The sequence below is a fragment of the Orbicella faveolata genome, unplaced genomic scaffold (assembly GCF_042242905.1).
Source record: "Orbicella faveolata isolate gen_17 unplaced genomic scaffold, um_ofav_v1 contig_12, whole genome shotgun sequence".
Classification (NCBI taxonomy): domain Eukaryota; kingdom Metazoa; phylum Cnidaria; class Anthozoa; order Scleractinia; family Merulinidae; genus Orbicella; species Orbicella faveolata.
Genome location: NW_028301539.1, coordinates 11,557,631 through 11,571,039, shown reverse-complemented (window position 1 = coordinate 11,571,039; position 13,409 = coordinate 11,557,631). Strand labels below are relative to the sequence as shown.

Genomic DNA, 13,409 nt, shown 5'->3' with positions numbered 1-13,409 from the left:
AGGAATGTTATTACCAAAATGCAAAAGTTAAGCTAAGTTAAGTTATGCATTTTTTTCTAAGTTTTTCATGTTGATTAAGTTTAGATTAAAGTTGCGTTCTCTATACTTGTCTTGTTTATTTTAGTACATTGATCTGAACTAAAGGTGGGATGTGAAATGCACATAACTGTGAAAAGAAATTCTCAAATACTTGACTTTGATAAGTTTAATGATTTTTATCCCGTCTTGTTTACTCTTTTGCTTCCTGATTGAAAAGATAACAAAGGAAAGAATCCCTCTGAGCTCATTGAAGCACATACTCATGGGTTGACAGATTTTTTTTTAACACTGAAAATGCTTGCAAAAGAGGCTACCTATTTTGATGTATTTTACATGCAATAAATTAAAGACTAGCAGTTCCACATTAAAAAGCAAGTGCTGTCCAGAAACCTTTACCTATATAGCATTGAGCGAAATGCAATGAGAAAGGTCTGTAAGCTTGTATGAGAATGAAAAAAGAATCTTGAATACATGCAAATTTTCCCAGTAATCTCGGCAGGCAGACAAACATCAACATCACGGTCTGGGTGGAGGAGGGGGTGGGGGTGGGGGGGCAGGGTTAGAGTCCACTATGACCCAAGAGGCCTTTGCCTATACCACACCATGTTCACCTACCATTTTGCCACACTAGCTATTCTGGACATATGTCTTTGTAATATGTACAAAGCCTACACCAAGTGAGATAAGAGCGACCTTGCATGGTATGAACCCAGCTTGTATTAACAGCTGTTAAAAATTGAGCAATAATTGCAAGTTCACCAACATGTTTCATCTCTAGACTACTTAATCCACGAGTTTGGCCATAGGTATCCTTTGATTTATTCTAGTTTACGCTTTTGCTGTTACTGTTTTTGTCATTTAAGCATCTGTGTGGTGTCGTATCATATGTTTTTCCTTATGCCTTATGGAGTTTTACCGATAAGGTTCGTTCTAAGTTCTTCCGCTACCTTTATTTCATTTTTTGTCACTTTCTCAGTATTTTGTTGTTGTTTTTTGCTAGAACTGTCATGCTGGGATGGGACTGTTCATTTTTCTTGTACAGCGAGTATCTCAAGGTGTACTTCTGTGAATAAGCGTGTAGTGTGTGCTGGTGAATTTCAGCACCTACATATTGGTTCTTAGCCTAACCTGTAACACTTTGTTGGATAAAGAAGGCGTTCTTTCAGAAGAAATCAAGCAATTATGGAGATCCGTTTCTGTGTTTAAGGGACATTTGATGAAAGCATACAAGGAGATAACACTCTTAAGTTCTAATTCAGGATCTCTCACCAAGACTTTGTCAATGAGGAGTGCTTTGGATGATTTATTTGCAAGATATGCAGCAGCAGTTCAGAGTTTACTTCAGAATGTGATAGATATAGAGGAACAGGAAACAATTGCAAGTTGTCATCACCTTGAGGCTGACAAAAAGGCCCTATTCAATGAAGAGTTTACGAAATGGTTTAATTCACCGAGGCAGTTCGTCTCTGCTGAATTGATGCATGTTTTCATTCCAAGCATAATTTCACCTGAAGTGCCACGCGAGATTCCATGCAAGACCCCACTGTATGTTCCTTGCAGGACTCAAACTGAGTTTTCATGCGAGCTTCCACGGAACACCCACTGTACATTCCTTGCAGGACTCCACCTAAATGTCAAGACTCTGCCTGTGACTCTATGTGATGTTTCATGGGATACACCACGCAACTAATTATCCCAGAGAGGAGCTGGTTTTTAGGCAAATGGTTATCCCCTTCATGGTTCAAGTAGATTGAGTTTGGGTAAATCATCAAAGGTGAGGCTTGCGGTTGCTCAGTTGAAAGTGAAGAAACTCGAGGAGGAGCAAAGATTAAAGGCGATGGAGTATGATCTTGAAAAGCAAAGGCTACTGCTTGAGATGGAAAGACAGCGCCTGGATGCATGTGTGAAAGTCGAACAAGTGCAGATCAAGTTGTCTGGTGGCAGTGGTAATAATGGCGATATCAGTAATAGACCTTCAGACCTCCCCTTGCTACACAAGCAGATGTTACACGAAACTGTTTGCAGATTTCTTGCCTCATGTCACAAAGATCGCCCAGGACCAGTTCAGACCCCACCTCCCCAGCCTACTGAAAATCTTCCAAGCAGTAACATTCCTAATGCACCCGTAGGGTTAGTCATTGCCCCAGAGGTGCAGAGTATTTCAAAGGTTCAGCAGGAAGCAATGAGACAGCATGACAAAGCAGTATGTTTAATGGTCTCTGGTCTAGAGAAGATTGAAATGCCTAAAATAGAGTTTCTCTCTTTCAACGGTGATCTGAAGAGGTACCCTCACTTTATTAAGAGCTTTGAGATAAACATAGGGTGGAGAGTGAAAGAGGACGACAAAAAACTCTCTTACCAAACACATTATTGCAAGGGCGCTGCAAAGGATCAGGGCTCAACTCTAACTTTTCAACTTACTAGCCTGGTAGCTGGTGATAACTTAGATGTTACTAGCCAAAACCTTTTTTACTAGCCAAGCGATGTGGTTGGCTACCTTATTACATGAAATTTTCATGGCATATTTATTTCGCGATTTGGGGGTGCACATATTGTGCGACACTTAAATTCAGCAATTTTACTAAGATTTTGTATTTGAATCACTTTAACTACGTGTTTTTAAGCAACACAAAATTTATTTCCTTTGCAATGTTACTTAAACATGTCTTTGAATTTAGTAAACTGACTTTATCAAAGGTACAATAACGTCAAAAGTAAGAAAAACACAATGACAGTACTATATACCAACAGTAACATAATGTGTTATGTTCCTGACACTTACTTGTTCATGTCACTTTAATTTTGTGACTTTTTTTAAATAGCGAAATTTGTGAAATTCGCAAAATTAACATGACGCAAAAATTTCAGGTAGTTCCAATAACAACAGAATTACAAGCAATACTTGAAAGCACAATGCAAGCAACTCTTTTTAATACATAACATCGGTAATTATACTGTAGTTAAACTAGTTACAAAAAAATTCCAGTTCCTGAAGACATTTAGGACCCTGTTTTTCTCCGAGACCTGTTCAGAAGCTGTTCAGACTTCGTCATAAACAGGCACTGTAGAAATGTTTCAAAAGCAAAACAACTCTCCGAACAATACTGTAAACTGTCGTTGGCAAAATTAGACTGCTATAGCTGGTTTAAATGTTGAAGGAAATAAATCTTTGTCATCTAATTATTTCTGTAGTGGTGAGTTTGTAAGTATGGATACAATGACAAATCACCCATGTATTGTTATGCTAAATGAAATGTTACCCCTTTACAGTTCCACATTATTTTGCGCATGAAAAAAATTTCGTAACAAAAAAGAGCATTGATGTGTGCTTTCAGAAAATGCTGTCTTGTTTGTCAAAACATGTTCAGTTCCCCGTTTACGTACCACCCAACGAAAAGTAGACAAACTTAAATTTGCATACGTGCTGAACAGCACATGCTTGGTACCATGACATGTCCACAATGAAATTCTGACCTTGTCTCCTAAAAAAGTGTAAATTTTGTTTGTCTTCCTTGAAACGGACAGAAACTACAATCTAGGACACAAAAGTCCTTGGGACTTTTGCTCATGATTGTAGTTTAGCCAATTTCATTTTGTTGACTAGCCAAAGTGGCTAGCGGAAATCGAAAACTTACTAGTCAAAACTTAATTTCTTCTAGTTTGTGGCTAGTTGGCTACCGTTAGTGTTGAGCCCTGAAAGAATGCTATCAAGAACTGTTTGATGTTACCACCTGAGGAAGATTACAAAGAAGCGAAAGAGATTTTGCGTAAGAACTTTGGACAGTAGTAAACAGTTGCGAGAGCGCTTATCAACAAGGTTGTCAAAGGACCTCAGATCCGCGCCTGGGAGAACTCATCTCGATTGGCTCACGACATGAAGAGCTGTGCCCTAAACTCAGATCACATACATTACAAGGCTGTCATTAATTCTATGGACACACTTAGGAGGATTGTTATGAGGCTTCTAACTCATCTCCAAGCTAAGTGGGCCAAGGAGTCAAACAAACTCATCGAGGCAGAGAGAGGACTGGAATTTTCTCACTTTGCCAGCTTTGTAGAGAGGAGAATGAGTGGCAAACACTGCATTTGCTAAGCTGGTGGGAGCAAGGCTGAAAAAGGGCATTAATCCTAAATTTTGACACTTTTGCGACACCTCTCGGATTTCAGTCAGCGAATGGTGTATGTGCCCTAGAAGGCATGTTACTTGGCTAACCTGCCCTCAGTCCTGTTGCCCAAGGTTCAAGTGCATTTCTCTCTTGCCTGTTCTGCAACGGCATGCACAGTTTGGAAAGATACTTTAACTTCGGAGACAAGGCCTTTGACAAACAAAATGAGTTTGAGTCGACCAGGAAATTGTGTGCCAACTGCCTGAGAGTAATCACTTTGCTAGACGATGTAGAATGGCAAAGTCGTGCATTTTCAGTGGTTGCAGACAACACCATCATTCACTCCTTCATTTACTGCCTCCTGCACCCGAAGGTGTCAAAAGACCTCCTGGTTGGAACACCCAAGAGTCTTTACCAGAGGGCGGTCTACAGAACAGCCCCAGTGGGGCTGGCCAAGAAGTGCAGTGTGTTGCTGTCAATCTGGAAGATCCCGTGTTAGCTTGGAAATAGTTCCAGTGAGAGTTTGTGGTGGAGAGGACAGTTGACAAATTGAGACCTATGCCTTTTTGGGAGACCTGTTCACTTCTTGCTGTCTTCGATAAATGTGAGAACATACCTAAATCGAATGTGTTGGCTCTTGATGGTGATGACCCTATTTTCCTGGACAAGGTGTGGACCATCTTCTCATCCCTAAGTGAAGTGTACCTTCAGATAAAGATGCAAGTCAATGGCCTCACTTAAAGGGCATAAACTTGCCAAGACTAGACAGAGAAGAAAAGGCTGCTAGCATACTTAATGGAAATGACATGTCAGAGGGGCATTCGGTCTACAATGAGAGACATGGAAGATGAGGCCAACCATCCATGGTTTGAGATCCCTTGGCTGGATGTTTATCGGGTGCCAGAGCACCTTCTCAGCACCACAAAAAGCACAGGTTAACTTCATAAGAGGTAGCCAGTAAATGTTGTCATTCCAGCTCAGGATGATGTATGATGCAGAGTTCAGCGAGTGTCTAGCAAGCAGCAAGTTGGCCATGTCCGGTGAGGACTGCTGAGTTCTTGCCAGTTCCAGACAGTCTCCAGCCCCTCTTACTACGTCATTCCTCCCTTTACAAGCTTCTGACGTCTCTGTCACGTGGTTGCTTCAATTCAAGAATTCTTTACGTCACCGATCCCGAGAGTGGGAGAGTGGAAACCTGACGGTTGACGAAATTGTTACAGCAAATAGAGAGGTGGTTAAAGTGGTAGAGAGATAAGCCTTCTCTAAAGAATTAGCAGTTCTTGCAAGGATCTCTCCCGGGACTCCATCCACTACTTTGGTTACCCAAAGAAATAATTTGAGTTTTGTGGGATATGTTAGTCCTCTTTGGAAGCTTAACCCAGCGATGGTCAATGGTGTCATTACTGTTGATGGATGTCTGGAAAGAACCTCTATTCGGCTGAGTGCTAAGCATCCCATGATTCTGCCTAGCAAGCATCATGTTACTGATCTGACCATAAGAGACTGCCATTAAAGAGGTCATGTAAAGTACAGCCCCAAAATAATGCATGAGCAAGAAGTGGCAAGAAGTTCTTGCATCACAAGAACACGTAAGTGGCCGCAAGAAGTAAAAATGTCATGTTTTTACACTACCCGCAAGAACATTTGAAACTCAAGAAGTTGAAAGTCTAACCGCAAGAAGCTGCAAGAAGTTGAAAGTCTAGCCACAAGAAGCCACAAGAAATGGCTTTCTCGCCAGCTGAGCTTGCGAAAGACACGAGAAATGAGGTTCTCACACATTGAAGGGGGGCTGGGCCCAAGTTAGGATGTCACGTGTCCTGCTAGTCCCGTGACTCAGTTTTTCTGTTTCTTGCCATACGAGCACCAGCTTTTGTCATTATTCTTGGTTTTTTTCATTATTTTCTTCTGCAAGATGCCTCCAAAATCCAGGGCCGCTAAGCAACTAATGCCTCACAATCGCAGCCCGGATAAATCTGGCAGGAAAAGAAAGAGAAAGGAGCCTGATGCCATGGAAAAACGACACATCGAAGATTGCTCTGGTAGCTCAAGGAGTTCCTGCCACCACTCTCGATCTCCTTTGAGGAAATGCCACTCAGTCCTTCCCGATTCACCAGAGGCCGAACACATGCCAGCCTGGGCCAAGAAGCTCTTAGAGGCACACAATAAAAGTAAAGGACCGCTTCAATGTCTCGAAAGCAAGCTGAAATCACGCCCACGTAGCGATAAGCCTGGCCGAGCGAAATCTCCTCAGGTGGAGTTTAAATACAAGAGGAACAAAGTTCAATATGAACTGAATGCCAAAGTTCTCGAAAACTGGAGGAGGCCACAGACGCTAGCGACAAGAAGGAACGTAACGAGGCGCTTGACGAAGGTAAGAAGCTTTCTCTGGAGAGAAATAAGCATATTATGCTTGCCGAAAAATATGGCTGGGAGGCGTGGGTTGCTACATCCAGGAACCCCTTGCATGCAACTCTGATGACAAGAAACACATCACGCGTGCAGTAAAGAAAAGCAAAGTGCTTAAATTGGAATCAAAAAAGCCTTCTAAACCTTGCTCACAGCTCTCAGCTCGCCCTCAGCACCCGTACAATTCTCAACAGAATTCCCCCATGTCTAGGCGCGTGTTGATTCCCACCTCCAGGCTGAAGGCCAAATTGGGGCTGAGTGAGTCTTGTTTTTGCTGTGGGGGATCAGGCCATTTTGCCCGGAACTGCCGAGCAACCATCCCCGTGTCTTCAGCCAGGAAAACATTTTGATTGTGGACTACAGCAAGAGGGTTGCGATGAACTATATGATCAGAATTTTGATTATGATGATCCCTTTGGAATGGCAACTTATTTGATTTGTATAGTAAATTAGGAATTACAAAACATGAAATGAGAGAGGATGTTTATGATAATGTTGAGGACTCCACCATTGTTGGTAGCCCACCTGTTTCCAGTTGTTGTTTGCTAGTTAACAGTTGTACACAGGGGCCTGTCCATGTAAAAGGTCGGCTGAAAAACCATTCGGGTTTTTGGGAGAATTCAAGCTAACCGGTGGGTTATTTCCATTATAAGCGACAATTATGCCCTCCTATTCATTGAGTTAACACCTAGGAATAAAATGAAAAACCACAAGTCCGCTTTTGAAGAGGAAACTTTTGTCTTGGAGCAAATCATGGAATTGCTTTCTGCAGGTTGTGTGACAGAGACAAACCGGTCGGATGTTCATGTTATCAGTCCCCTGGGAGTAGTTAGGAATGGTAGCAAGAAAAGGTTGATCCTGGATCTCTGCTATGTTAATAAGTACTTGCGAGTCTTCAAGTTCAAATATGAGGACATTCGGACAGTGCGTGACATTTTCTTGTTGGGTGATTGGTTTTTCAAGTTTGACTATAATAAATCAGGGTATCATCATGTGGACATATTTCTATCCCACCAAAAGTTTCTTGGTTTCAGCTGGACAATACAAAGGCAAAGGAAGTTTTTTTGTTTTTTCAGTTCTCCCATTTAGTCTGGCATCCGCCCCCTTTGTTTTCACAAAAATCCAAAAAGCCCTTGTTAAGCACTGGCATGAACAAGGAGTCAGAATCTTCACATACCTGGATGATGAGGCAGGGGTAGGAAAGAGCTATTCACATGCTAGTGACCTCAAAGCAAGAGCAAAGCAAAGGAAGCTGTCAGAACCAGCACACATCAAGGCACCTGTGGCAAGTACAGCACCTGAAAGACCAAGCTCACATTGCAGATGCAATGGCTGAAATGTTCTGAGCTAGAGCACCAGCTGGAGGAAGTGAAGCAAGAGATAAAAACATCTTCAGTCCTGGTAGATAACCGGCAAAGTAATGATCTAACTTTAATAGTTGGTGACTGTAGTTTAGATATGACACCATTCATGAATCTGTTTTGGCAGCAGCAAAAAAATTGTTAAAAAGTAGTATAGTTGGTATCCAATATCATCCCATGATTATATGATTCTGTTTATCACTGGCTGCAAAGTCTCCTTCATGTTATGAAGAACTAAGGAACAGTTAAGTTCTTATGCTGCCAAGTCAGCAACGACTGAAAGATTATAGAAATGTCATCCCGCCCCAGAGAGGGTTCCAAGACAAGGTTGTCAAGGTTTGGAGTCTGAGGCCCAGTCCAAATGTCGAACTTTACATGTGCCGAACCTAATACCAATTTGGGTTGACCCGAATAATTGAGTTTGGCAGTTGATTCAAACGTTGAACCTAATTAAGTTGAACTTAATATTGTTAAGGTGAGCTTGACTCTACTGCGGTCAGCAGTTATTGCTTATCAAAATGGCGAAAAAAATTGCGGGGAAGACAAATTGTGAAAACAAAGAGTTTGTTTTTCTTGCAAGCACAATCAAAGAGGATAGAAGAAGGTGCCTCAAGATGCAGTTAGCATTAAATAACCTCCTTGCCAGGAGACGACAAGTTTTGAATTTGGCTTGCCTTCTATTGTTGCTTATTTCTCAAAGGAACATCAGTTCTTCATGCAGTTCATTCTTGTCATCGGCTAACAAGAAATACTGGCTGGTAGGAAAATGTTATCAACACCTATTCAGAGGCGAGGTTTAAGAAAACATTCAGAGCACCCTGGGAAACATTTAATTTCATCCTGAACCGTATTGAACCCTTTCTCATTTGGCAAACTGTGAAGGAAGAACTGATACCGCCGACACTAAGGCTTGCTATCTGTCTGTACAGACTAGGCAGAGGGGATTATCTCTATACCATTGCAGAAATGTCTGGACTGGGAATTTCCAGTCTCCTCAATCTGTCAGGAAGTCTGTCAAGTTTTGGTTGACCATTTATGGAATGAGACTGTGTCAAGTCACATGCCTCAAACTGAAAAGGAGTTCAAACAAAAAGCTCTCAACATGGAAGAATTTTGGCAGTTTCCTTGCTGCTGGGCAGCAATAGATGGCTGTCATATTCCTATGAAATGCCCACCTTGAGGACTTCAGGCATGCAAAGAATACCATAATTTTAAGAACTTCTCTGTTGTTTTGATGGCAATGGTAGATTCACATTACAGATTTGTGTGGGGCAGCTGTGGGTTTCCAGGAAATTCACACGACGCAGTTATTTTTAAATCAACTGACCTTTGGACCCGTATCCAAGAAGGCCTAATTCCAGTAATTGTAAAACCTGTAGCAGATGTAACTGTCCCACCACTTATAGTGAGGGACTCTGCATTCCCTCTACGAACATGGTTAATGAAACCATACACTTACCCAGTCCTGGCACCCCAGCAACACAACTTTAATTACCGTTGAAACAGAGCCTGTATGGTTACAGAGGGTGCTTATGGACAACTCAAGGGTAAGTGGAGGGTGCTACTCCAAAAATGTGAAAGCAGTCAAGATACTGTGTGCATTACGACATTGGCATGCATGGTTCTCCACAATATATGTATTGCACATGGAGATGCAATTTCAAAAACGCTCGACTTGAGTTTGGATGCACATGGTCAAAAGAGAAATCGAGAAGATATAAGAAAGCTGTTGCAAATGAGAAATTGTTCAAGCATCAAGGATTTGTCACAGGAAGCAAATAAAGTCAGGAATGCACTTTGCGAGAAACTATGGCTTGAGAAGGAAACTGGCAAAGTGTGTTAAATCAAAGTGAAGTATGATCATCGCAGTAAATTTTCCAATTTAAGCAACTGGAAAGAAGAAGCCTGAAAAAAATCAGGGCTTCAATGGGATTCAAACCCGTGACCTCCGCGATACCGGTGCGATGCTCTACCAACTGAGCTATGAAGCCACACATTGGGAGCAAGGTCAATTAATTGAGTTCATATCTTCCCGTGAGTGAAATGATGTGAAGTATATATGAAATAATTCATATTTGAACTGCGGTAGTAGATGAAAGTGAAGTATGATCATTGCAGTAAATTTTCCAATTTAAGCAACTGGAAAGAAGAAGCCTGAAAAAAATCAGGGCTTCAACGGGATTCGAACCCGTGACCTCCACGATACCGGTGCGATGCTCTACCAACTGAGCTATGAAGCCACACATTGGGAGCGAGGTCAATTAATTGAGTGTTAAATCAAATTAAATGTATTATTTTCACCGAATTATTTCAACATGATTGTATCAAATGCAAGACTGAATGAGGATTGTGAACCTGACAACCTTCAATCTCACCAAGCTAAACCTTACAACTAGAAAAACATTACTTAAAACCCTTAAGGCCCAAGAGTGATGAAGATCAAATTTCTCTTCACAGTATCAATGCATAATCATAAGGTTGTGAGAATTCAGGAAGTGATCACCAAATTGAAATTGCCTTGAATTTTTAACAAATTCTCCCAACTAAAACTAAAGGAAACATAAAAAATCCAGTAAGGAGAATTTGTATATTGGGGCTTAAAGAGTTTATGGTAATTGCTTTTAATAGAATTTATCTTCTGGAACAAAAATCGAGGTATAACTTTCATATTAAAAGGTAATTAGACTATAAACATAAATAACCTTATCTGATAACATTTTTCAATTTCATACTATGCTGGTTAATTTTTATATTGTTATCCACATTTTTCCTCCCCTGATTGAAATGTTTATTATGTAATTTTATAATAGCAAATATATTAAAAATGCAAAGTGTAATCATCATCCAGATATATTATAAAGATATATTATAAAGATATATTTGAATATATATATTTAGATATTATAGTCATCAAGAAAGAGAGATTATGTTTTCCCCAAGTATATAATTGCAACAAATGGCTATTGGATTAATTCTATATCTTTGGTATTGTTTTTTTAAATTTCTTATTCAATATATTGATAAACATTTTTTGTTGTCAAGGATTGAAATATTTAAATCACAAAAAGAGGAAAACCTAAATATTAACTGTAACAAATCTCCATTTGATATAATTGTTTACCATCTACTATGTCTTATGTGCTCTTCACATAATGTTTCAGAGCCTTCATTGTCATCTTTGTCTTTTGGATTATGAACTGTAGCATATATTAATGTTGAAACATATCTATCATATTAATTATATTTGCTCAAGTTCAAATGATAATATTTAGAAATAACAAGCATCAATAAAGTTCCATTATTTTTGTACAGTGGGATTCTTCAAAATTTCACCACTACCTTTAGAACGTTTGCTAGTTTCCTGTACCAAAACAATATCATTTGATGATGGCATCCTTGGGGTAGATGTAGCAGGCTTATAAGACCCATCTGGCATTCCCAGCTGATTTCAAGGGCCTGGTCCAAAACCCCCATTCCAAGTTGGGTAATATCCAGTATCTCCAAATGGAATACCGGTGCTTACAGATGAAGGCATTCCTTGATAGTAATCATAGCTGTTACTTGCTCTGTGGGAAAACATTAACTGGTGTAATTTTAATTCATGTTCGCGGGATTTTTCCATTTCCTCCCCCATGAAATTGATCATTTCTTTAGTTGGGTCATTGTCAACAGCCTCTTTAACTAGTTTCATAACTTCAATTGTAGTGGCATCCAGCTTTTCTTTTGTTGATTGCCTCTTCTTGGCATTTCTAACTGGGACAAAGAGGTCCTTTTCCTCCCAAAGCCCATCTGCGCTTGTAAACGACCTCTCCGAATTGGTCGATGAAGGCTCCAATGCCTGTTCAGGCTGGCAAGAGTCTCTTGTCTTAACCACTTCAAACAGGTCTTTAAACCACTTACCAAAACCATGATCTTCCTGGTAGCGCTTTATTCCAGTTGCAGTCTTCTGGGTAAGGGCTGCCTGCTTACAGAAGCTGACACACTTCTTAAATTTGCTTTGAAGTTGAGGCACAGTAAATGAAAACAAATCACCTCTATTCAAAGCCCTGGCCTAAGAGCTCTTCTAATATTTTTTCACAGATCTGCCCATTTTTTTGGTTTTTACTGTTGGTAAAAATCAACTTTGTCTTCTAATTTTCATTAGTCACAACAATGTCAATGAAGTCATCAACTGCTTTGGGACACCACCTAGGCTTCCTGACAGGTTTCTTCTTGATCTTACCCTTTCTTTTCTTCGCAAACAGGTTACGGGCTTCCTCTGCTTCATCATTTCCATCATCACCCCTCTCGTCATCACCTTCTAGATCTTGTTCCTCATCTGTGTCCCCATCCCCATCACAAGTTCCTTTCCTACAGTTGACAATAATAAGGTACAGCTCATTAATGACGGTGATCTCAGTTACAACAGAGATTAAACAACAAAATAAAAATTAACTCAAGAACAAAAGCATCGTACAATCTGCAGTTGTAATTCTTAGTATTCTGTGATGAGAGCGGGGAAGGGGAGCAAGAAAACATTTATAGTAAACAAGTTGGTGAACTTTGGTTTTCACTTTACAACACAAGCTGTTTTTACAAATTTCATGAACCTGCTACATGTATGGGACATAATTCCAAAATCAATATTGACGAATATAAAACTAAAGATACGAGGACACAAGACATCATTCACACCAGGAATAAACAATAACACATCTATGCTAAATCTCCCTACTTGGTTACATATCTCTGTGGCGCAAAGGGAACTGTGGTGATGTTTCAAATGCATTTGCGCCGGAACGGTGTAAAAGACCTTACCTTTTTGATGCCGCCACCATGGTTGAAATACTTCTGCGTTTTCTGCTGGGTGGATCTGAGTGAACCAGTGAGTTCACCTCTCGCTCCATCTTCTCTCAAAGGCAAGGGTCACAATAGGCCACTGAGCTTCCTGCCGTTCAACCCACAACACTTTTGTTGTTTTCAAAAACGGAGCAATTCCCTTGCAAAACAAATTTCTAGCTTTCTGTCAAGGTCTGAAAGTTTCTAGAAATTTCTAGAATGTGACAGCTTTATTCCAGAATCAAATTCCAGCTTTTTTCCAGAAATTTTTTTCCACGTTTTGCAAGTTTTGAATTCTGTCAAAATCTGGAAATAGCTGGAATTTGACACATCTACCAGTTGTTGTAAGACATTGACGGTTTTTTCCAGGCTTGATTTCTTGCAGGAAACTGGAATAAACCAGAAACAGTTTACAGCTTATTAAGATTGAACAAAAATGAAAGAAATTTCCAGTATATTCCAGTTTTGATCAGTGTGAATTTAACTCTTTTCAGATAACAACTGAAAGAAATGAGTTAAGTTGTCAGCTTGCTACAGTATGTATATAAGTTTACAAGTAAGAAAACTTACAATTTACATGTGACTGTATGATTACAACTAATGACAATCGTAGCACTGACAAGCCAACTGAAAGAATAAGTTCAGTTGTTCGGTGTTCTTTACATGTTGTATTGAAGTC

General features: G+C 40.1%; 1 pseudogene; it reads right to left on the bottom strand.

The window, feature by feature from the left end:
* Positions 1-11,089: 11,089 nt before the first annotated feature.
* LOC149116649 (uncharacterized) lies at positions 11,090-12,798 on the bottom strand (annotated as a pseudogene).
* Between the last annotated feature and the right edge of the window lie 611 nt (positions 12,799-13,409).